This window comes from Capricornis sumatraensis, chromosome 2 (assembly GCF_032405125.1).
Source record: "Capricornis sumatraensis isolate serow.1 chromosome 2, serow.2, whole genome shotgun sequence".
Classification (NCBI taxonomy): Eukaryota; Metazoa; Chordata; class Mammalia; order Artiodactyla; family Bovidae; genus Capricornis; species Capricornis sumatraensis.
The window spans coordinates 110,017,784-110,040,077 of NC_091070.1; positions in this window are offsets into that span (position 1 = coordinate 110,017,784).

The following is a 22,294-nucleotide window of genomic DNA, read 5'->3' on the forward strand; positions in this document are numbered from 1 at the left end:
CAACCTAGGGATTGAATCCAGGTCTCCCACACTGCAGGTGGATTCTTTACCAGCTGAGCCAAGCCATAAATTGTAACCACACCACATTTTGAGGCTGCAGTCACCCTCTAGGACAGCCCACCCTCTTGTCTGTGGAGTGTGTTTCTCCCAAGGCCACTCTTGATTTCTGAGATGGCCCATATTCTGTCTGTGGAGTGTGTTTCTCCCTAAATAAATCCACTTCTTACCTGTCTATCATTTTGTCTCTCAGTAAATCCTTTCTGCGATGAGACATCAAGAACCCGAGCTAGGTGTGTGACCTCAGTTGAAAGACCGTGGGTTTTGGCTGTGTTCAAATACCAATCTGGGTATTGGCTGAGTCCAGCACATGGGTTCAAGTCCCAATCTGAGGTGAATGGTTTCAGATAGTGACTACAAAGGGACAGTGATAAGGCAGGAAAAGGTTTAAAATTAGGTCTTGGTCCTTAAGAGGCATGTGGGATTCCACAAGCCCACAGGGGGAGGAAGCTCTGCCGATGTCATTGGTGGGGTAGGTCCAGGACAGAATTGTTAACCTCTATAGTCTTTACCTGAGGTCTTTCTCCTACATTCTTACATTCTTGTTCATTCCCTCTCTATTTCTTTCTTTCTTCTGATAACCCTAGAAGACTTGTGTGACCACCAAATCGCACTTTTTATTGCTTTTACTGTACCTCTCTCTGACTCTTACAAGTGCTGACCCTTTATTCCCAATTTATAGCTAGACCAATACCAGCTCATGAATACCATTGGGATGTCTGCTGTGCTATTTCTTTGCAACAACTTTTTGGGCACTTACACCCGGTTGGGAGACTATCTTGGAAAAGATAGTATCTAATATCATAAGCGCAAATCTTGACCAAATTGCACAGTGGATATTGACTTAAGAGTGAAATTTTGGATAGAATGGGAGTTAGAGACATCATCTCAGGTTTGGGTCTGAAATGAGTCAAGTTGCATCAGTCTCAACCAATACCCCTCTGGGCCATATCCTCAGGGATTGGTAAAGAGTGAGACTACAAGGCTTAAAAAGAAAAAAAAAACTTATTAGGTTATGTAATCATGTTTGGCCATGATACAAATTAGGAAGCCAAGGAAAGTGGCTACTAAAGGAGGAAGCCAAAAAAAATTAAAAAATAAAGTGGCCACTAAATGGTTCCCTTAGTTATGATACTATATTGTAGTTAGATTTATATTATAGAAAGAAATTTGAATGGAGTCAGCTTCTGCACTTCAAATTTTCATGGCCTTGTATTTAAATTTAAATGAGACCCAAAGGGATTTAAGGTGTATGTAGCTCAGAGGGATGCCCAGAGGCAGGAGCCCCTTCTCTGGCTATTGCCTGAGCGGAAATACAGATAGGGACGGAAAAAAAAAAAAGGCCCCACCCATATTCAGGAACCTCTTTGTACCCTGGATTACCCAAGGGGCCCATCCTTAGCCCAGCTAGCACTTGCAGTTGGTGTAAGTTACCAACAAACTGCCATTAAAGTTTTGCCTGGATGAAAATCAAAGGACAATAAGAGTCCATGTACCTTTTTCAATGCCTGATCTAAGTATGGCAGAGGACAAGTTGGGAAGTTTTTCTGAGGATCCTAAACTTTTTTACAAAGGGATTTACCCAACTAGTGAGATCTTTTGATCTCATCTGAGGGGACTTATATATCTTATTGATTACTATCCCACTGCTGCACTCCTGAGGAAAAGCAGTGCATAATACTGGCAGCCCAAGCCCAACAGGATGTGCTCTGAGTGGGGAATGATGTTGTCCTTGAGGCAAACCTGCAATGGAATTATCAGCTTAATTCAATTGATAGAGACAGATGAGACCCTATGACTAACAGTTTAATAGAGGGTATGCAGAAGGCAATGGCACCCCACTCCAGTATTCTTGCCTGGAAAATCCCATGGACGGAGGAGCCTGGTAGGCTGCAGTCCATGGGGTCGCTAAGAGTCGGGCACGACTGAGCGACTTCACTTTCACTTTTCACTTTCATGCATTGGAGAAGGAAATGGCAACCCACTCCAGTGTTCTTGCTTGGAGAGTCCCAGGGACAGAGGAGACTAGTGGGCTGCCATCTATGGGGTCGCACAGAGTCGGACACGACTGAAGCGACTTAGCAGCAGTAGCAGCAGCATGAAGAAACTTACAGTAAAATCTGCTAATTATGATAAGGTGAAAGAGGTTGAACAGGAACAGGATGAAAATCCTATAGTGTTCTAAAAGAGATTAGTGGAGGCTTTTAGGAAATATGCAAACATGGATCCCTTCTGCCCTGAGGGACAGCTCAGTCTGCCCCATAATCAGGCACAAACTTCAGAAAGCAACTGCTGGTCCTCAGATTCCAATGAGCAATTTGCTCCAATTGACTTATTTGGTTTTCAATAATAAGGATATGGCCAAAAAGGCTGAATGTACCCTGAGAAATATGCAAAAGACCTAAGTGATTGCAATGGCTTTGTCTGCTCAGAGACTGCTAACAGAGAGTCTGGTTTTTCTGGGCCAATCTGACTCTGGCAGACCACAAGGTCCGTGGGTATCCATACAACCTCAGTGTACCTTGTGTGGACAAAAGGGGCACTGGGGGAAGGATTACAGTTGATGTGCCCTTTGCAAATAGCCAGGGCATTGGCATAAGGAATGCTCCAGATGCCAGAGAGCAATGGAGGCCCCTCAGCCACTGATGGTTTTGCAATCAGAAGACCTATGGAGCCTGAGGCTGAAAGTGACTCTACCCAGAGATACCATGAGCTTGGGTGGTCATTTGATGTAGTGGGCCACTTGATAGAATTTCTTATAGACACTGATGCAAACTTCTCAGTCGAAACCCAAAGAACTGGAGACCTTAGCAATCATAAGGGATATGTAATGGGGTTGTCAGGGAAGGAACAGGGGCACAGTTTCTTGGAGACCCTTTCATGCTACATCAATGGCCAGCTGTTTTACACTCCTTTCTGTTTGTGCCTGGTTGTCTCATTCCTTTAATAGGAGGGGATTTATTAACTAAAGTTAGGGGTTTCTTTGTTTCTTGAGGAACAAAGGAACCACCCTTATTGCCAAATGGTTCTACAGAAAGTAGGAAGGAACAGATTGAAGCTGAGATAGAAGCCTTTTTAGACTCTGGAGTGTAGAATATAGAGGGTCTAGGCTTGGCCAAAGATGTCCAAAGAGTGGTTATTAAGTTAAGACCTGGGTGGGAATTTCTCTGCAAAAAGCAGAACCCTCTAAAATCAGAGGCACAGAGAGGAATCTCTCCCTCAGTTAAAAAATACCTTTTGCATGGTTTATTAGTACCTCAGTCTCTGCACAATATGCTGATATTACCCATTCTTACACCCACTGGAGAATATTGATTTGCATAAGATCTAAAGGCTATTTATGAAGCAGGGAAACATCTAGCCTATTGTGCCTAAGCCTTATACTATTCTGACTCAGATCCCAGAGGAACCAACTGGCTTACTGTATCAGATTTAAAGGATACCTTTTTCTACATTCCATCGGCCAAAGAATCTCAGTTTCTTATGCTCTCAAGTGGACAGATTCAGATACAAAAGAAACTGGACAATATACTTAGACTCGACTTTCCCAAGGATTTAGGGTAGCCCACATATTTTGGGGACTGCCTTGGCATGAGAACTGGGAATTCTTGTCCCATGACTGAGAATTAAAGGGAACAAATGGAGTTATTCTGCAATATGTAGATGATATTTTAATAGCAAGTTTTCCCTAAGAAGGCATCAAATGAGAATACTGTTAAGATGCTAACTCAGTTATGAACAAAGGGTAATAGGGTAGCCAAAGTTAAGGTGCAAATTTCTAAACAAGTTTTGTTATCTGGGATGCATGCTTATCCCAGGGAAGAGGTCTATATCTGCTGATAGAATAGTGTTAATTCAAAGATTAAAGTCTCCAAAAACAGTAAAACAGTTTAGGACCTTCTTGGGGGTAATTGGATATTGCTGGGTTGGATTCCTGGTTATGGGCTAGATGCAAAACCATTATATGAGCTCCTAAAACAAAATGCAGAAACTGGACCATTAAACTGGGGGGATACAGAAGAACAGGTCTTCCAAATTTTAAAAAAATTATTAGACCCCCTTGCTGTGAGGTTGCCTAATTTAGAAAAAACATTTTTTCTCTTTGGTACTGAAGGAGGAGGTATGGCCCTTGGTGTGTTAACTCAATGTTTAAGCCCTACATACCAGCTTGTTGCACATCTACTTAAGAATTTGGACCTCTAATGAGGAAAGCTATCCAACAAAATAGAATGGCCTTGGACATTATCACAGCTTCATGGTGGGGTGGGGGAGTGGGAAGGGTAACCTGTGTTATCATTAAGACAGAATATTGTGTTTTTATTCCAGGTAATTCTGTTAGTGAATCTCAATTACTGAGTCACATGCACAAACAGATAAAAGCTCTAAATGACCCTCTCCTAGGTTTGAAAAGTATTTTGGAAAAATGGTTTGGGTCTAAGATGATGGCTGAGATTTTAGACAGGCTTCTGTGTTTGTTTGTGTGGTCGTGTGTGTCTATAAGCGTTATAGATATGGTATTGCCAAAAGTTACTTCATAAAAGAGCCATATTCAACTGACTTAAAGGAAATTAAGCACTTACATAATACTCAGAAATACATAGTAATCTGGCCAGAATGAATTTCAGGTTCATGTTAGCTGGAAAATATTCAGAACAAAACTAATATCTGGTATTGAAGGTGGCTTAAGCTTGTTGGTTTGATTAATACAGACATTCTAAAAATTATAAAAAGTTTCTAAAATTGGGATATGTCCTGGTATAATGTGATAGTTCTAGTTGTCTTAAAATGTTGTGTGTCACAACAACAATTGGGATTCTTAATCAATTATACTGTAATCAGATGTTTAACTCTGTGTTTTAAGTCTTTTGTCATTTATAGATATTTTTATACTCTGGTGCTTAGAAAAAGTGCTTCATTATCGAGATTCATAAAGAAAGCTGTGAAGCATTTACAACAGTTCCATATCAAGATGATGATTATGGGGAGTGTTCCAGCTCATACTGACTTAAAACCACAAGCTCTCTTGTCCCCTGAGGCTGTGAGATCAGGCATCCAGAGATATTTACTACCTGACAGGCAGGGTCAATGCCCCTGCTTAGCCTTGAAGCAGTTACAGAAGATGGACCACTGCCTTTTTCCTTCCCATAAGAATATGGGACTAAAATCTGGGCAAGAAATGACACAAGGATGCATGGGCGCAGGGTACTACATTTGAAAGAATGGCTTAACCTGAAGACACAACATAAATGGATAAATCTTCCCGACCCAGGGATCAAACCCCTGTCTCCTACGTCTCCTGTATTGGCAGGCACATTCTTTGCTACTGAGCCACCTGGGAAGCCTTCATTGTAACATGTCAGCAAGCTAAATGACACACCAGAGGAACCATGACAGTTCCAAGGTCAACTATCACAGACCAGAGTGGGTGGTGACCCAATTCCTGGAGATTGCACCCTGTCCCCAAAATAGTTGAAATAATCCTCCCACTCATTAGCCTGTGGGATTTTTGTTGCTGTTCAGTCACTAAGTTGTGTCTGGCTCCTTGTGACCCCGTGGACTGTAGCACACAGGTTCCTCTGTTCTCCACCATCTCCCAGAGTTTGCGCAGATTCATGTCCAGTGAGATGGTGATGCTATCTAACCATTTCATCCTCTACCTCCCCCTTCTCCTTTTGCCATCAATCTTTCCCAGTGTTAAGGTCTTTTCCAATGAGTCGGCTCTTCACACTGAAACCATTCACCTCAGATTGAGGCTTAAATCCACAGGTCAGGACTTGGACCCAGGCAAAAACCTGCTTGGGACTTGAACCCATGTGGTTGGGCCTCAAACCTGGCCAAAACCCAAGATCTTCCAACTGAAATCACACACCTGGTTTTAGGACCTAGTGTGACTCAGGTTCTTGATGTCTCATTGCAGAAAGAATTCATTAAGAAACAAAGTGATTGGTAAGAAGTGTTTTGTTTCTTTTCTGTCATTTTCTTTTTCTTTTTCTTTTTTTTTTTTTTAGATAGAAACACACTCTACAGAGTGTGGGCCATCTCAGAAAGCAAGGGCAGCCTTGAGAGATACACACTCCACAGACAAGAGTGTGAGCCATCACAGAAGGTGAGTGCAGCCTCAAAATGTGTGGTTAGCTTTTATAGGCTAGGCCAAAGATGGAGAAGCTCTATACAGTCAACAAAAACAAGACCAGGAGCTGACTGTGGCTCAGATCATGAATTCCTTATTACCAAATTCAGACTTAAATTGAAGAAAGTAGGGAAAACCGCTAGACCATTCAGGTATGACCTAAATCAAATCCCTTATGATTATACAGTGGAAGTGAGAAATAGATTTAAGGGCCTAGATCTGATAGATAGAGTGCCTGCTGAACTATGGAATGAGGTTCGTGACATTGTACAGGAGACAGGGATCAACACCATCCCCATGGAAAAGAAATGCAAAAAAGCAAAATGGCTGTCTGGGGAGGCCTTACAAATAGCTGTGAAAAGAAGAGAAGCAAAAAGCCAAGGAGAAAAGGAAAGCTATAAACATCTGAATGCAGAGTTCCAAAGAAGAGCAAGAAGAGATAAGAAAGCCTTCTTCAGTGATCAATGCAAAGAAATAGAGGAAAAGAACAGAATGGGAAAGACTAGAGATCTCTTCAGGAAAATTATAGCTACCAAGGGAATATTTCATGCAAAGATGGGCTCGATAAAGGACAGAAATGGCATGGACCTAAGAGAAGCAGAAGATATTAAGAAGAGGTGGCAAGAATACACAGAAGAACTGTACAAAAAAGATCTTCATAACCCAGATAATCACGATGGTGTGATCACTCATCTAGAGCCAGACATCCTGGAATGTGAAGTCAAGTGGGCCTTAGAAAGCATCACTACGAACAAAGCTAGTGGAGGTGATGGAATTCCAGTGGAGCTATTTGAAACCCTGAAAGATGATGCTGTGAAAGTGCTGCACTCAATATGCCAGCAAATTTGGAAAACTCAGCAGTGCCCACAGGACTGGAAAAGGTCAGTTTTCATTCCAATCCCAAAGAAAAGCAATGCCAAAGAATACTCAAACTACCCCACAATTGCACGCATCTCACATGCTAGTAAAGTAATGCTCAAAATTCTCCAAGCCAGGCTTCAACAATACGTGAACCGTGAACTTCCTGATGTTCAAGCTGGATTTAGAAAAGGCAGAGGAACCAGAGATCAAATTGCCAACATCCGCTGGATCATGGAAAAAGCAAGAGAGTTCCAGGAAAACATCTATTTCTGCTTTACTGACTATGCCAAAGCCTTTGACTGTGGGGATCACAATCAACTGTGGAAAATTCTGAGAAAGATGGGAATACCAGACCACCTGACCTGCCTCTTGAGAAATATGCATGCAGGTCAGGAAGCAACAGTTAGAACTGGACATGGCACAACAGACTGGTTTCAAATAGGAAAAGGAGTGTGTCAAGGCTGTATATTGTCACTCTGCTTATGTAACTTCTATGCAGAGTACCTCATGAGAAATGCTGGACTGGAAGAAACACAAGCTGGAATCAAGATTGCCTGGAGAAATATCAATAACCTCAGATATGCAGATGACACCAGCCTTATGGCAGAAAATGAAGAGGAACTAAAAAGCCTCTTGATGAAAGTGAAAGAGGAGAGCAAAAAAGTTGGCTTAAATCTCAACATTCAGAAAATGAAGATCATGGCATCTGGTCCCATCACTTCATCGGAAATAGATGGGGAAACAGTGGAAACAGTGTCAGACTTTATTGTTTTGGGCTCCAAAATCACTGCAGATGGTGACTGCAGCCATGAAATTAAAAGATGCTTACTCCTTGGAAGAAAAATTATGACCAATCTAGATAGCATATTCAAAAGCAGAGACATTACTTTGCCGACTAAGGTCCGTCTAGTCAAGGCTATGGTTTTTCTTGTGGTCATGTATGGATATGAGAGTTGGCCTGTGAAGAAGGCTGAGCGCCGAAGAATTGATGCATTTGAACTGTGGTGTTGGAGAAGACTCTTGAGAGTCCCTTGGACTGCAAGGAGATCCAACCAGTCCATTCTGAAGGAGATCAGCCCTGGGATTCCTTCGGAAGGAATGATGCTGAAGTTGAAGCTCCAGTACTTTGGCCACCTCATACGAAGAGTTGACTCATTGGAAAAGATTCTGATGCTGGGAACGATTGGGGGCAGGAGGACAAGGGGATGACAGAGGATGAGATGGCTGGATGGCATCACGGACTCCATGGACGTGAGTCTGAGTGAACTGCGGGAGATGGTGATGGACAGGGAGGCCTGGCGTGCTGCGATTCATGGGGTCGCAAAGAGTCAGACACGACTGAGCAACTGAACTGAAGTGAATTTCATTCATTGAAAAGGACTCTTGCTGAAGCTAAAGCTCTGATATTTTGGCCACATGAAGCTGAAACAGCAGAGAACGGGACGGGACACAATCTTAGAAAGAATGACGTAGCCTGAGGACCCAACATAAACTGGTTAGAATCAGATGGGTCCAAGATGGCAGAGAAGTAAAATTCAGCTGGACCTTGACCCTCACTGTGTGTTCATTGTAACACACCAACAAGCTAAATGACACATCCAGAGGCACCATGACAGTTCCAAGATCCACCATCAAAGACCAAACAGTGGGCGGTGGCCCAATTCCTAGAAATCTCCATTCCTTCTCCAAAATGGTTGAAATAATAGTTCCACTCATTAGCCTATGAAATTACCCAGCCCATAAAAGTTAACCACTCCACACTTTGAGGCCACACTCACTCTCTGGGACAGCCCACATTCTTATCTGTGGAGTGTGTTTCTAAGTAAATTAACTTCTTACCTCCCACTTTGTCTCTCACTGAATTCTTCCTGCAACGAGACATCAAGAACAAGAGCTTCTCTAGGTCCTGAAACCAGGTTTGTGGTCTCAGTTGGAAGAGAGCGGGTTTCGGCTGGGATCGAGTCCTGGCCACGTGGGTTTGAGTCCAAGCCCAATTTTGGCCAGGTTTGAGTCCTGGACATGTTGGTTTGAGTTCCAACCCTGGTTCTGGCTGAGTCCTGGCACATGGGTTCAAGTCTCAATCTGGGGTGAATGGTTTCAAAATGATGCAGGACACAGGCAACAGCAACGACTCTAAAAAACCCAACACTACCTCTTTGCAGGGCTGCTACTGGCTTCCTTATAGCCCACTGTCATCCTTTCTTGGGAGTGTATTTTTGCTGTGCTTGGTAAAATTCTTGCTACTCAAAACTTCTCTATGCTGCTCGACTGAATTCTTTCCCTTGAGAGGGCAAGAATCAAGGAAATCACCATTCTGCCAGAATCAAGGAAATCACCATATTAATTGGGCTTCCCTGGTTGTTCAGCTGGTAAAGAATCCACCTGCAATGTGGGAGACCTGGGTTTGATCCCTGGGTTGGGAAGATCCCCTGGAGAAAGGAAAGGCTACCCACTCCAGTATTCTGGCCTGGAGAATTCCATGAACGTTAACAGTGGCAAAGAGTCAGACAGGACTGAACATATTAATTACCTCCAGCTGCAATCCATGGGGTTGCGAACAGACGGACACGACTGAGCGACTTCACTTTCATTTTTCACTTTCATGCACTGGAGAAGGAAATGGCAACCCACTCCAGTGTTCTTGCCTGGAGAATCCCCGGGACGGGGGAGCCTGGTGGGCTGCCGTCTATGGGGTCACACAGAGTCGGACACGACTGAAGTGACTTAGCAGCAGCAGCAGCAGCTTAAAATTCCTCAGTGTACAGAGGGTACCATTTCTGAACACAAGTTCATGTGCCTGATGCACAGTGAGATCAAACAAACCAAAAGGTTGGAGTTAGGGGCAGAGGAAGGTTCATTGTGGGGCCATGCAAGGAGAATGGTGGCTAGTGCTCAAAAACCCCAAATTCCCTTAGGATTTCCAGGGAAAAGTTTTTTAGGCAAAATTTGGGGTGAGAGCTGCAGGGTGTGTGGGTTTCTTCTGATTGGTTGGTGGTGAGGTAACAGGGTGGTACTCCAGAAATCTTGTGCTTCAGCATGAGATTACCATCCTCTACTTGAGTGGGGCCCTTACTTTCTGCAGGAGAACTTAGAGACATTACTGTGCTTGTGCCCTGAGGAGGAACTGGAACTTTGCCCCAGGGCTACATGATTGTTCCTTGACTGTTCCTGAAACCCAGTCCTACGGATGGAGTCCTAGCATCACCTAGCATCACTCCTTAGCAGGGAGTGGGCATTAAACTAAAAGACTTTGTGTTGTCTGCATCTTTCCAGGCTACCAGATTCTAGTGAAGGGAACAGAATGCCAGGGGGCTCTTCTGAGTACATTTCCTTTCTGTGTCTCCCATTTCATGTTTGTAGGAAACAAGGATGGAGACTTTCTGTCCCCCATTTCTTGTAGGCAAGACTCCAGCCTCTGTGACCTTCCCTGAGTTCCAAATGGTGGCTGGAATGGTTGCTAATCAAGGGAGGATCAGCAAAGAAACCACTTGAGGCAAAGATGAAAGGAACCAGAGAAGCTCACCATCTGACCACCTGAAAGATTCAGTTCAGTACAGTCGCTCAGTCATGTCCGACTCTTTGTGTCCCCATAAATTGCAGCACGCCGGGCCTCCCTGTCCATCACCATCTCCCGGAGTTCACTTAGACTCATGTCCATCGAGTCAGTGATGCCATCCAGCCATCTCATCCTCTGTTGTCCCCTTCTCCTCCTGCCCCCAGTACCTCCCGGCATCAGAGTCTTTTCCAATGAGTCAACTCTTTGCATGAGATGGAAAAAGTACTGGAGTTTCAGCTTCAGCATTATTCCTTCCAAAGGAATCCCAGGGCTGATCTCCTTCAAAATGGACTGGTTGGATCTCCTTGCAGTCCAAGGGACTCTCAGGAGTCTTCTCCAACACCACAGTTCAAACGCATCAATTCTTCGGTGCTCAGCCTTCTTCACAGTCCAACTCTCACATCCATACATGACCACTGGGAAAACCATAGCCTTGACTAGACGGACCTTAGTCGGCAAAGTAATGTCTCTGCTTTTGAATATGCTATCTAAATTGGTCATAACTTTTCTTCCAAGGAGTAAGCGTCTTTTAATTTCATGGCTGCAGTCACCATCTGCAGTGATTTTGGAGCCCAAAACAATAAAGTCTGACACTGTTTCCACTGTTTCCCCATCTATCTCCCATGAAGTGATGGGACCAGATGCCATGATCTTCATTTTCTGAATGTTGAGCTTTAAGCCAACTTTTTTGCTCTCCTCTTTCACTTTCATCAAGAGGCTTTTTAGTTCCTCTTCACTTTCTGCCATAAGGGTGGTGTCATCTGCATATCTGAGGTTATTGATATTTCTCCCGGCAATCTTGATTCCAGCTTGTGTTTCTTCCAGCCCAGCATTTCTCATGAGGTACTCTGCATAGAAGTTAAATAAGCAGAGTGACAACATACAGCCTTGATGTACTCCTTTTCCTATTTGAAACCAGTCTGTTGTGCCATGTCCAGTTCTAACTGTTGCTTCCTGACCTGCATGCATATTTCTCAAGAGGCAGGTTAGGTGGTCTGGTATTCCCATCTCTCTCAGAATTTTCCACAGTTGATTGTGATCCACACAGTCAAAGGCTTTGGCATAGTCAGTAAAGCAGAAATAGATGTTTTCCTGGAACTCTCTTGCTTTTTCCATGATCCAGCGGATGTTGGCAATTTGATCTCTGGTTCCTCTGCCTTTTCTAAAACCAGCTTGAACATCAGGAAGTTCACGGTTCACATATTGTTGAAGCCTGGCTTGGAGAATTTTGAGCATTACTTTACTAGCGTGTGAGATGAGTGCAATTGTGCAGTAGTTTGAGCACTCTTTGGCATTGCTTTTCTTTGGGATTGGAATGAAAGCTGACTTTTTCCAGTCCTGTGGGCACTGCTGCGTTTTCCAAATTTGCTGGCATATTGAGTGCAGCACTTTCACAGCATCATCTTTCAGGATTTCAAATAGCTCCACTGGAATTCCATCACCTCCACTAGCTTTGTTCATGGTGATGCTTTCTAAGGCCCACTTGACTTCACATTCCAGGATGTCTGGCTCTAGATGAGTGATCACACCATCGTGATTATCCGGGTCATGAAGGTCTTTTTTATGTAGTTCTTCCATGTATTCTTGCCACCTCTTCTTAATATCTTCTGCTTCTGTTAGGTCCATGCCATTTCTGTCCTTTATCGAGCCCATCTTTGCATGAAATCTTCCCTTGGTAGCTATAATTTTCTTGAAGAGATCTAGAGATCTTTCTTTCCCATTCTGTTGTTTTCCTCTGTTTCTTTGCATTGATCCCTGAGGAAGGCTTTCTTATCTCTTCTTGCTCATCTTTGGAACTCCGCATTCAGATGCTTATAGCTTTCCTTTTCTCCTTGGCTTTTTGCTTCTCTTCTTTTCACAGCTATTTGTAAGTCCTCCCCAGACAGCCATTTTGCTTCTTTGCATTTCTTTTCCATGGGGATGGTGTTGATCCCTGTCTCCTGTACAATGTCACGAACCTCATTCCATAGTTCAGCAGGCACTCTATCTATCAGATCTAGGCCCTTAAATCTATTTCTCACTTCCACTGTATAATCATAAGGGATTTGATTTAGGTCATACCTGAATGGTCTAGCAGTTTTCCCTACTTTCTTCAATTTAAGCCTGAATTTGGCAATAAGAAGTTCATGATCTGAGCCATAGTCAGCTCCCAACCTTGTTTTTGCTGACTGTATAGAGCTTCTCCATTTTTGGCTGTAAAGAATATAATCAATCTGATTTCGGTGTTGACCATCTGGTGATGTCTGTGTGTAGAGTCTTCTCTTGTGTTGTTGGAAGAGGGTGTTTGCTATGACCAGTGCATTTTCTTGGCAAAACTCTTAGTCTTTGCCCTGCTTCATTCCACATTCCAAGGCCAAATTTGTTTGTTACTCCAGGTGTTTCTTGACTTCCTATTTTTGCATTCCAGTCCCCTATAATGAAAAGGAAATCTTTTTTGGGTGTTAGTTCTACAAGGTCTTGTAGGTCTTCATAGAGCTGTTCAACTTCAGCTTCTTCAGTATTACTGGTTGGGGCCTAGACTTGGATTATGGTGATATAAACCCTGCACAAACCCTAGTCTTGACAGACCCTACCTGGTATAAAAACACTCATCAAATTTTCTGGGGTTGAGACACATGGAACAACAGACTGGTTCCAAATAGCAAAAGAAGTATGTCAAGGCTGTATATTGTCACCGTGCTTATTTAACTTCTATGCAGAGCACATCATGAGAAACTCTGGACTGGAAGAAACGCAAGCTGGAATCAAGATTTCTGGGAGAAATATTAATAACCTCAGATGTGCGGATGACACCAGCCTTATGGCAGAAAGTGAAGAGGAACTAAAAAGCCTCTTGATGAAAGTGAAAGAGGAGAGTGAAAAAGTTGGCTTAAAGCTCAACATTCAGAAAATGAAGATCATGGCATCTGGTCCCATCACTTCATGGGAAATAGATGGGGAAACAGTGGAAACAGTGGCTGACTTTATTGTTTTGGGCTCCAAAATCACTGCAGATGGTGACTGCAGCCATGAAATTAAAAGACGCTTACTCCTTGGAAGAAAAGTTATGACCAACCTAGATAGTATATTCAAAAGCAGAGACATTACTTTGCTGACTAAGGTCCGCCTAGTCAAGGCTATGGTTTTCCCAGTGGTCATGTATGGATGTGAGAGTTGGACTGTGAAGAAGGCTGAGCACCGAAGAATTGATGCGTTTGAACTGTGGTGTTGGAGAAGACTCTTGAGAGTCCCTTGGACTGCAAGGAGATCCAACCAGTCCATTCTGAAGATCAACCCTGGGATTTCTTTGGAAGGAATGATGCTAAAGCTGAAACTCCAGTACTTTGGCTACCTCATGCTAGAGTTGACTCATTGGAAAAGACTTTGATGCTGGGAAGGATTGGGGGCAGGAGGAGAAGGGGACAACCCAGTATGAGATGGCTGGATAGCGTCATGGACTCGATGGACGTGAGTCTGAGTGAACTCCAGGTGATGGTGATGGACAGGGAGGCCTGGCGTGCTGCGATTCATGTGGTCACAAAGAGTCGGACACGACTGAGTGACTGAACTGAACTGAACTGAACTGAGACACATAGGTTTTCAAGGCAGAAGCCTGGTGTGTCTCCCTTTGCCTGGCAAAGCAAGAAAGCTGTTCGTTTCTACTTCAGTCTCCAGGATGTGATTCAGCACTGGAGTATAGAGAAGTCGATTTTTTGGTAACATTTCCCTTTTGTTTTCGTTTTCTCACCCTTTCCTGATTACCAACCATTTGAATCAGCCCTTTGGGACTCAGGAATGGTCTAGGAGGCTGAATGAATCCTGTTTCCTACAAACATGAAATGGGAGACAGAGAAAGGAAATGTACTCAGAAGAGCCCCCTGGGATTCTGTTCCCTTCACTGGAATCTGGTAACCTGGAAAGGTGCAGACAACACAAAGTTTAATGCCCATTTCCCGCTCTGGGGACCTGGGAGTGATGCTAGGGCTAACCTGATCCCCCAAAGATAAGTATCTGCATGTAAAGTCCTTGAGGGTGGATTCAGGGAATTCTTCAGCCTCCTCCAGGGCCACCTCTTGTGGAGCCTTACCTTGTCCCTTAACTTGTCTCAGCTTAAAAAAATGCACAACTTGAGTGCTGTGAGTTAAGTTTTATTGGGGGCAAAATGAGGACTGCAGCCCAGGAGTTAGCACTTCACTTCAGATAGCTCTGAGAAACTGGTTCAAAGAAGCGCGGGGGGTGGGGGGGGGGAAAGGTCATTATGTATGTAATTTTGGCAAAGGGGGAATACATGCAATCAAGCACACATTCTCTAGAAGGTTTCTGCTAGTCTCCTGAAGCTTTTGCTAGTCCTGAGGAACAGTCATCACCATAAAGAACTTTAGTGATTTTCTAGATATGATGAGATACAAGAATTGGGCACATAAAACCAGGTCCTAAAAATATCTAAATATACGAAGACCTCTCCTGCCAGTTCCCCCACTCCATCCCTCCCCCTCAGCAAAAAGGGCTCATTTCTGCTCTCCACCTTAAACTTGTTTCAGTAGGTGTTGAAAGTCAGCAGCTGCAGCAGCACATGATTTAATCCTTGTAGAGGGAGATGGCAAGTGCCGATTTGTAGTTAACACTTGCTTCCAAAGAGGAAACCAGTCCCGAGCTGGAGATAAATGAATGTCAAACTTTGGGAGGTATTTGAGCCCTGCATTGCTGTGGATAAGGCAAAGGGCGCCATCTAGTGGCTGCCTATCCCTTTGTTTTGTTGTTCTTGGGGTGCCGATGGCTGTCATCTTGGAGGAAACTGTTGAGCAGGTTGTGAGGTTGTGCGGATCCTAGGAAAGTTCCTGACTTTGCGGGAATAGAGAAATCTGGCCCCAGGTGTTTTCAAATGCGGACAGGATCTGTGCAGTGGCTGTAGGAAAGGGCTGCAGAGGCAGTGGGCTGCACACTGGGGCATCCAGCATCTCCTGGGCTTCCAGAAAAGACGCAGGTGGGGGCTGAGTGCAAGCGCACGACTGTTACTCACTCCTCCAGTAACCTCCATGGAGTTGCAAAAGAGTGGGACAGGACTTAGAGACTAAAGAACAACAAAACAGTCACCTAGCTTTCCAACAAGATGTAACTTGATTTCCTCCAGTGTTTGACACTTGACCCCACCCTCAGCCCCACCTCCCATTTGTGGAGAGCAAATCCCAACCAGACTGGTTTTGAACTTTTGTGATGGGGTTGAACTGGAATGTCAGGGAGAGGCAAGGGTGAGACTTTAACAGCAGCGTTTACTAAATCTGCATTACAAAGAGTCAGGGTCCCTAAGCAGACCTGGGAACTATGGGTGTAAAGCAGTATTTGGTGGGTTGTGAGTGGGATGGGAGAAGGGGAATTGCGAAAAGAGTTGTTGTTCAGTTGCTCAGTCATGTCCAACTCTTTGCAACCCCATGGGCTGCAGCACGCCAGGCTTCCCTGTCCTTCACCATTTCCCAGAGCTGCTCAGACTCATGTCCATTGAGTTGGTGAGGCCACCTAATTGTCTTGTCCTCTGTTGTCCCCTTCTCTTCTTGCTTTCTACCTTTCTCAGCATCAGGTCTTTTCCAGGGTCTTTTCTGTGAAAAGTTATTAAGTGAGACCAAGGATTTATCCTTTTTCAGTGTCCTTTGGGGGGCCATGTAAATTATTTTGTATTGAAGGGGAGCAGAATTTCTCACCCCAAAACATGCCTCTTCAGCCTGAGGTTTATTTCAAGGTTCATTTCAGTTCAGTTCAGTTCAGTTCAGTCGCTCAGTCATGTCCGACTCTTTGCGACCCCATGAATCGCAGCACGCCAGGCCTCCCTGTCCATCACCATCTCCCGGAGTTCACTCAGACCCACATCCATGGAGTCCGTGATGCCATCCAGCCATCTCATCCTCTGTCGTCCCCTTCTCCTCCTGACCCCAGTCCTTCCCAGCATCAGAGTCTTTTCCAGTGAGTCAACTCTTCGCATGAGGTGGCCAAAGTACTGGAGTTTCAGCTTTAGCATCATTCCTTCCAAAGAAATCCCAGGGCTGATCTCCTTCAGAATGGACTGGTTGGATCTCCTTGCAGTCCAAGGGACTCTCAAGAGTCTTCTCCAACACCACAGTTCAAACACATCAATTCTTCGGCGCTCTGGCTTCTTCACAGTCCAACTCTCACATCCATACGTGACCACTGGGAAAACCATAGCCTTGACTAGATGGACCTTAGTTGGCAAAGTAATGTCTCTGCTTTTGAATATACTATCTAGGTTGGTCATAACTTTTCTTCCAAGGAGTAAGTGTCTTTTAATTTCATGGCTGCAGTCACCATCTGCAGTGATTTTGGAGCCCAAAACAATAAAGTCTGACACTGTTTCTACTGTTTCCCCATCTATTTCCCATGAAGTGATGGGACCAGATGCCATGATCTTCATTTTCTGAATGTTGAGCTTTAAGCCAACTTTTTTGCTCTCCTCTTTCACTTTCATCAAGAGGCTTTTGAGTTCCTCTTCACTTTCTGCCATAAGGTTGGTGTCATCTGCACATCTGAGGTTATTGATATTTCTCCCAGAAATCTTGATTCCAGCTTATATTGCTTCCAGTCCAGCATTTCTCATGATGTACTCTGCATATAAGTTAAATAATCAGGGTGACAGTATACAGCCTTGACGTATTCCTTTTCCTATTTGGAACCAGTCTGTTGTTCCATGTCCAGTTCTAACTGTTGCTTCCTGACCTGCATGCATATTTCTCAAGAGGCAGGTTAGGTGGTCTGGTATTCCCATCTCTTTCAGAATTTTCCACAGTTTATTGTGATCCACACAGTCAAAGGCTTTGGCATAGTCAGTAAAGCAGAAATAGATGTTTTCCTGGAACTCTCTTGCTTTTTCCATGATCCAGCGGATGTTGGCAATTTGATCTCTGGTTCCTCTGCCTTTTCTTTTTTTTTTTTTTCTTTTTTCCCTCTGCCTTTTCTAAAGTCAGCTTGAACATCAGTGAGTTCACAGTTCACGTATTGCTGAAGCCTTGCTTGGAGAATTTTGAGCATTACTTTACTAGCATGTGAGATGAGTGCAATTGTGTGGTAGTTTGAGCATTCTTTGGCATTGCCTTTCTTTGGAATTGGAATGAAAACTGACCTTTTTCAGTCCTGTGGCCACTGCTGAGTTTTCCAAATTTGCTGGCATATTGAGTGCAGCACTTTCACAGTATTATCTTTCAGGATTTGAAACAGCTCAACTGGAATTCCTTCACCTCCACTAGCCTTGTTTGTAGTGGCCCACTTGACTTCACATTCCAAGATGTCTGGCTCTAGATTAGTGATCACATCATTGTGATTATCTGAGTCATGAAGATCTTTTTGTACAGTTCTTCCGTGTATTCTTGCCACCTCTTCTTAGTATCTTCTGCTTCTATTAGGTCCATACCAGCCAAAGCAAAAACAATACCCAGTTGTGGATGTGACTGGTGATAGAAGCAAGGTCCGATGCTGTAAAGAGCAGTATTGCATAGGAACCTGGAATGTCAGGTCTATGAATCAAGGCAAATTGGAAGTGGTCAAACAAGAGATGGCAAGGGTGAACGTTGACATTAGGAATCAGTGAACTAAAATGGACTGGAATGGGTGAATTTAACTCAGATGACCATTATGTCTACTACTGTGGGCAGAAATCCCTCAGAAGAAATGGAGTAGCGTTCATGGTCAACAAGAGTCCAAAATGCAGTACTTGGATGCAATCTCAAAAATGACAGAATGATCTCTGTTCGTCTCCAAGGCAAACCATTCAATATCACAGTTATCCAAGTCTATGCCCCAACCAGTATTGCTGAAGAAACTGAAGTTGAACGGTTCTATGAAGACATACAAGACCTTCTAGAACTAACACCCAAAATAGATGTCGTTTTCATTATAGGGGACTGGAGTGCAAAAGTAGGAAGTCAAGTAACACCTGGAGTAACAGGCAAATTTGGCCTTGGAATGTGGAATGAAGCAGGGCAAAGACTAATAGAATTTTGCCAAGAAAATGCACTGGTCATAGCAAACACCCTCTTCCAACAACACAAGAGAAGACTCTACACATGGACATCACCAGATGGTCAACACTGAAATCAGATTGATTATATTCTTTGCAGCCAAAGATGGAGATGCTCTATACAGTCAACAAAAACAAGACCAGGAGCTGACTGTGGCTCAGATCATGAACTCCTTATTACCAAATTGACTCAAATTGAAGAAAGTAGGGAAAACCGCTAGACCATTCAGGTATGACCTAAATCAAATCCCTTATGATTATACAGTGGAAGTGAGAAATAGATTTAAGGGCCTAGATCTGATAGATAGAGTGCCTGATGAACTATGGAATGAGGTTCGTGACATTGTACAGGAGACAGGGATCAAGACCATCCCCATGGAAAAGAAATGCAAAAAAGCAAAATGGCTGTCTGGGGAGGCCTTACAAATAGCTGTGAAAAGAAGAGAAGCAAAAAGCCAAGGAGAAAAGGAAAGCTATAAGCATCTGAATGCAGAATTCCAAAGAAGAGCAAGAAGAGATAAGAAAGCCTTCTTCAGTGATCAATGCAAAGAAATAGAGGAAAAGAACAGAATGGGAAAGACTAGAGATCTCTTCAAGAAAATTATAGCTACCAAGGGAATATTTCATGCAAAGGTGGGCTCGATAAAGGACAGAAATGGTATGGACCTATTTCAAGGTAAAGGTAATCAAATCTAACAGATTCTGGAAAGCTCTTTATCTCTCCCTTAACTGCTTAAATTTACTTTGGAAAGGGGGCCTGTACCAGGAAGAGAGCTATTACCTGAGATACCTAAATAAATTTATTCACCTTTTGTTTTCCAAACACCTCTGCCTTCCTGTGAATAGTTTTCTTCCCCTTTGTCTGCATAAAGAAAAACCACACAAGGTGAAACTGCGAATTTAAATTTTGTTTGTTACTGAATGCAAATTTGTGAGCCCAGTGCACAGTCAGGCTGACCTTGGGTGGCCTCAGCCTGCTATGGCTTGGAGTGGGCTCGGGTTCCCAGCCAGAGACAGAGGCTGTGTTGCAGCAGTGTGAGCACCAAATCCTAACCACTAGATCAATGGTCAGGGACAGGGCCTGGTTCTTTGGGTTTGCAGAAAAGAATTCCCACAAATATAGAAAACAGGGAAACAAATAAAATGTTTATTCAGAGGAAAACAGAGTATAGCATGTGTGGATAGACAAATGGGCAAACTCTAGAGAGAGAGAGTGTCTGAATTGCTGAGTTGCACCCTTGTGGTAGTTTGAATTACTCTACGGGGCATTTCTTCTGAGTTTCCTTTGGCCAATCATTTTAATTTGCCTGGTTCACTATTCATATTTGGTATATCTCAGGATCTCTCATATGTTCGTACACAACTCTTAGCCAAGTTGGATTTTAGCCAAGATGAATAGGTGTATAGGTAGAGAATATCCTTTGACATAACTCCCTCTTTGACCTCAAAGGAGCCTTTTCTGCACATGTGTGGCTGGGGAGGTCTCTTGACTTTAAGAATGAGAAATACATGTCCTGGATAGGGCCCAGCTTCCTCCCTTAATTGTCCTGCTGCTTTTGTTTTGGAGTTTCAGTCCATAGGGAATGAATCTCCAATTGCTCTACCATGTTGGGAGTCCATCTGCCTCCTGCATCACATCCTCTGAGAAACATAAACCCCCCAAAATCTTTATTGGGCAGATGACAGGCAAAGGTTTGTTTTCTGTAACTTCTTCAGGCTGACAGGGCCTCATAGATCCTACCTAGTTGGAGTCATGGAGCTCTCACCCTGTCGCGTTAAAGAGGTCCCACGGTGATTTCAGTTGCTTTTGCAGGATCTGCTGTGGGGAGTGGCTGGAGTCCCTGCACCACTGTCTTATAGACCAGTGGTCAGTGACAAGGTCCTAGCCTTTTGGCTTTGCAGAAGGGAATTCCCACAGAGGTGGTGTTTATTAGGAGGAAAAAGAGTACAGTGCCTGTGGATGGATATACAGGCAGGCTCATAGGGAGAGCTGCACCCTGGTGGTAGTTTGAATCACTTTTATGGGGCATTTCTTTCCAGTTTACTTGCACCAATCATCTTGCTTTGTCTGGTAAAGAGGCCATATTTGGCATAGCTCAGGGTCATCCCATGTGTGTGCACGTCTTTTAGCCCAGATGGATTCTAGTAAAGCTTATGGGTAGTTGACATCACTTTCTTTGAGGTTATCCCCCCTCCCTTTTCCACCTCCAAGGAGCCTTTCAGTGCATGTGTAGTCGGGGAGGTCTCCTTAACTTTAGAATGAGGAATGTGGTCTTCCATCTCTTATCTTTACAGGGCCCAGCCTCCTCCATCATCCTGTTTTTATAGAGTTTCTGCTATTATGAAATTTCTGTCCACAGGGGAGAAACTGTTGAGCCTGGGCCCATGTATCTCCTACCTCTAGGGCAAATAAACAAAAATGAGTTTAGTGCACAGAAAGGTTTATTGGAGGTGTCAACTTAAGAAAAAGCACAATATGAGAGTTGTGAGTCAAGTTTTATTTGGGGCAAAACGAAGACTGCAGCCTGGGAGATGGCATCTCAGATACCTCTGAGAAATTATTCCCAAGGTGTAGGAGGGAAAAATAGTATATATGTAATTTTGGTAAAGGGGGAATCAACCAAGCACATACTTCCCAGAAGGTTTCTACTAGTCTTGTGAAGCTTTTGCTAGTCATCAGGAAGAGTTGTCACCTTGGATTTTAATACTTTTCCAGAGAGGAGACACAAGAATTAGGCTCACAAAATGGACTTCTGGGGCTTCCCTGGAGGCTCAGTGGCAGAGTCCACCTGCCAGTGCAGGAGACGTGGGTTTGATCCCTCATCTGGGAAGATCCTGCATGCCACGGAGCAACTAAGTCTGTGCACCGTAACCACTGAGTCTGCGCTCTAGAGTCTGGGACCTGAAACTGCTGAGCCCATGCGCTGCAACTACTGAAGCCCAAGAGCCCTAGAGTCCATGCTCTGCGATGAGAGAGGCCGCTACCGAGAGAAGCTATCACACCACGGCTAGAGAGTAGCTCACTCGCTGCAGCTAGAGAAAACCCTGTGTATCAAGCAGCACAACCAAAAAAAAAAAAAAGAAAAGGCTCCTGAAAATATCTAACTATCTGAAGCCCTGTCTTACTAGTTTCTCCCCCCAGGCACAGAATGCCTCATTTTGTTACCGTATCCAAGTTCACTCTGCTTGCCACATGACAGGCCAATTAGCTGAGAGATGAGATATTGAGGCAAGAAATACGACTTTCTTCAGAAAGCCAGCTGACTGGGAAGATGGCAGACTAATGTCTAGAAATAACTATTTTATCACGGTCTGGATGCCATTTTCTTTTATAGAATGAGAGAGAGATGGGATGAGGAAGTAAAATAAAAAGGGCCATCGGTGTTGCAAATCATCTCTGGGAATGACCAGTATTGGGGAAGGGATATGTTAATACTTTGTTTCTTGCAGCCATTAACAGGTGGGCAGAGTCAGGTTATATTTCTGTGTGCTGAGCAAAGGCACTTTAATTTAACAGTCCAGCAGAAGGGTGGGGTCCTTTTAGGAAGGCCATTATGTATGATTATAATAACAAAAACAAAACGAAACAAAAAAATAAAGGTTAAAGTCAAAGAAAGAGATCCAGCATGGAGTCAAGGCTCTTACCTGCAACAATTTCTGCTCTCTACCCTGATCTCCTTTCAGAGGGTGT